Source organism: Bombus vosnesenskii, unplaced genomic scaffold (assembly GCF_011952255.1).
Source record: "Bombus vosnesenskii isolate JDL3184/JDL3185 unplaced genomic scaffold, Bvos_JDL3184-5_v1.1 scf7180000014605, whole genome shotgun sequence".
NCBI classification, from domain to species: Eukaryota; Metazoa; Arthropoda; class Insecta; order Hymenoptera; family Apidae; genus Bombus; species Bombus vosnesenskii.
In genome coordinates, this window is record NW_022883545.1 from 22,524 (window position 1) to 26,644 (window position 4,121).

Below are 4,121 nucleotides of genomic sequence, written 5' to 3' on the forward strand. Positions count from 1 at the left end.
GTTCACACTAGGGTCACATCGTGCCTTGACTTCATTCTCCAAGCGATGCAATAATATGATATTACTGTTCCATAAATATCATTGTGTAAAAAACGTAAAGTTGGATTTTCTTATTGTGGAGATAAGAAACAGCTCAAATTTACCTTGTTTTGTACGTTACAAATTATAGGCTTAAAATGTACGAAATGTAACTTTGAAACGACACTAATTTTTTACGCACGATAAACCTCCACGACTTAGGTATGTAAAGATGATAAGCGTATATTAATTCTATTAATTTGGTAATAATAAACCAACTTTCTGAGAAGTTCTGTAAATTTCGTTTCTGTTGTATCAAGAGAATAATGGAATATTCCACTTAGATCGTATACTTCTTGTATGTACCTACAAAATTTTCCGGCTAATCTAAAACACTTCATAAGATAGAGAGCTTCTGGAAATTCGGACACAGAGAGTGCATAAAATACAAGATAAGTCTCGTGTCTTTCAAAATTATTTTTTATTCGCTAAAACGTCCTGTGTACTCATGCAATCACATGCAACCTCGAAACTTCACTTATTTTTTATCACTTTCCAATTCAATACACTGTTTCTGCATTTTTGACTATATGTAAGAGAAATTTCCATTCAGCCAAAGGTGTACTTACAGATTATAGATTCCTATACGACTCTCGGTAAAAATTTATCCGCACTCCAGATAGTTAAAACTTCTGTCGACCGTATTGATCCATCTGCACTCTTCGTATGACGTCAATATCTGTTCAGTGCTGCTGCGGAGGTTTCATTGTGTTACGTCAATTCGTTTGTGACCGTTGCGCGAGTAATGGCGCTTTGCAATGGTGATTTGCAGGAAAACAGTGCAGGATGCTGTGATTCGTTTCTTGTGGTCGGAGGTTATGTTTGATGCCTATATTTATCAAAGATTTAATGCACATTATGGAGAAAGTGTTTTGTCACGAAGTGTGTTTGAATGGGCACAAAAGTTCAAAGGAGATCGCACAAGTGTTATGAAAAAACAGCTGAACGCCCGTCCACATCCACGATGACAACATTGAACGTGCTCATGAACTTATGCTCTATGGAATAGACGAGTGACACTGGATAATGTGGCAAATCATTTGCAAATCAGCCACGGCTCTGCTTATGCAATAGTGCACGACAGATTTGGGTTTTAAAAAGTTTGTGCGAGATGGATGCCGAAAAAGCTGATGAAAAGTTGAAGACGACGATGCATTCGTGGTTCGCAGCTCAGCCCAAAACATTTTTTAATGAGAAAATACGAAGGTCCTTCGGCAAATGGACAAAGTGTATACAGAAATTGAGTGATTATGTCAAAAAATGATGTATGTCTTTTTTGACAATTGCTTAAAATAAATTCTACACCGACAGAGTGGGTAACTTTTTACTCACCCTCGTAAGACACTTAAATTTCCAATCTATTATGATGAATAAAAGAGCTTATACTATTAAATCTAATTGTATTTTGTTGCATGAGAGTACACGTGTGTGTGATGTACATTACCTTTATATCCCCTTGAACGCTTCAATATTGCGCATATATACTATATTTTGTACAGCTTCTATAAAATTTTGTATGTTTGTTTAGGCTGTTAATCTAGAGGCTGGAGTACAAAGAAGTGGCACAATGATGTGGGCTGATGACATTTATAATTATCAAGGAATCACCCCTACATTCGCTCAGGTATATATCGTTGACTATAATGTATTTAACGTATATGATTGTTAGAATATTAATAATTAATTTTTAATTCTATCAGAATTTTAATGAAACTGTCCCTTGGGAAGGAAGAACTGATACCTTGATATCACGGTTTGTACATCCTATATATACGACAAATTTTAGAACATTATATAGCGAAGAACCAGATCGTCGTGGCCATGTGATGTGAATAAAAGGACTTGAATTTGATGATATTTTTATAATGTTAGATAACATAACTAAGTATCTTCACAGTAAGATAGGATGACATGGTTTACATGATCTTAATGTTGTTCACTTGAGTGATGATATTATAAGGAAAAGTGTAATATCACAGGTAGGATGATTCATAATTTAGAACTACTAACTCATGTATGTATTAAAAATTAAAGAAATATATTAAATTTTATAGGATATTTATGTTTAGTAACCAGTAATTCAGAGATTGGTATTCGTGGTTACTATAACGAGGCTGTAGAAACGCACCCTTTCTTCTTTGCAAATGGTCCTGTATTTATGTCTAAGCCGAAACTGGAACCTCTGAATAATTTAGATTTATTCTTGTTATTTTCTAAAATACTTATCTACAGTATACCATAAGGAATGATACCGTATCGCACCTAATCAAGTGCCTTAAGAAACATCAACAGGATATCACAGTAATCCCGTATCGACTGATATGTAAGTAAAAGTTATGTGTCATTGTTATACACAGTTATTTATCATTTTCTATTAATTCAGTTGTAGCCACTACAATATCTATGACACTGGTAGTAATTATAAGAACAATAATGATGTTCTATAAGAGGAAATGATGATTAGGAACAAAAACTTACAGGTAAGTCAAAGTATATGTTATTTGCCATTTGAAAAGAAAGTTACTAACTTGGAATTTTTTTGATAAATAATAATTGTGCAAAATATATTGGATTTCAAATTTGTCAAAAATTGAAATTTAAGAAGCATTGTAATAATATAACATTAATATTTTGATTTTTCAGGAGATATCATGCGGTGGATGGATAATATGTAAAAAATATTAAGCAGTATATGAATTTTCATATTGCGTAGAGATAACAAAATGAATTTTAAAAAATGTCGACATGGTAATGAGAAATAGCATCATGACAAAGAATATATAAAGACAGTTTCATTTTTTATAAATAAAAATTTGTTGTTCCAGATTTTTAAATACAGTGAAACGTTTAATTAGTATCTTAATATCTTTAAATAATTATTATTTTAGAATCAATTGTAATTGTATCATACGTACTTTTGAATTCGTGCAAGAACATATGTTATTTTGAAGTAGTTATTATTAGGAAATTGTTAGACGCGAACAGTATGCGAAAAGTTAGTATGCAGTGTAATAATTATCAATCAAAACACAAGAATTAAATTCTTGAGGAAAAAATTTCCGGAATTTCTTATTTACATGATTATAAAGAAATCCATAATAAAAAGGAGCTGCTTTCTAATACTTCTCTTCCTTGTAATGCCTACGTTAACAATAACGAGGTTCGACTTTTTGGTTTTAGAGGGATACTGGAAAATTTGAAAGTACAGTACCATTGGGAAGAAAATCACGATATTGAAAACGATATTTGCAAGTAAATTTCCAAAAAATCTGTTTTCAAATTTTCGCTTTCTATTCCACATTAAAAGAAAGGGAGGGCTGCCTTCTTTTTCTGCAAGACAAAACAAACATTCTGAATCTCGTATCAATGAATGATGTCAATAAATTATTTTTCTTTTCAGATTGAACAATATTCCAGATTTATTCATAATTTCATACTACGCGAAGAATAGACTTTCATAGGTATATAAAGGAAATATTAAGTATGGGAAAACTCTTTTTCGTCGTAGGTGACATATGCTTCACGGTTGAACACATGTATTTTTGAACACATATAAATGAAAAAGTACTCTTATGGAGAAAAAGAATTGATACCTTCGATTGACATTAGATAATGTATATAAACTTATGAACAATCACTATCAGTTTGTATTTTAGGTGCACACGCAGATTTGTTGGAGTTCTTATAAAATGTACTTCCTGTACGAGCGTTTTATTCTTCCAAATTTTACGATACTATGTCTCATATGATAACTATATGGATTAAACGTAATATAAATGATCCGAAAATAGACTCGAACGACATTAATTGTCTTTCTATTTATACCAATATCGAAAATACAAGTAAAGCTGGAGCAATAGTATGCAAGAATGGACTATTTATTATTTTAAACCAAATCATAGCATATTCAGAATGCACAGTATTATCATGAAATGTAAATGAATCAGTTGTAAATGAACGATTTTACTGTAAAATCATTGCCTCCTTTTTTTCATCTGAAATATAGCAGCAACGAGTACATTCTTTTAATATATAATAAAACG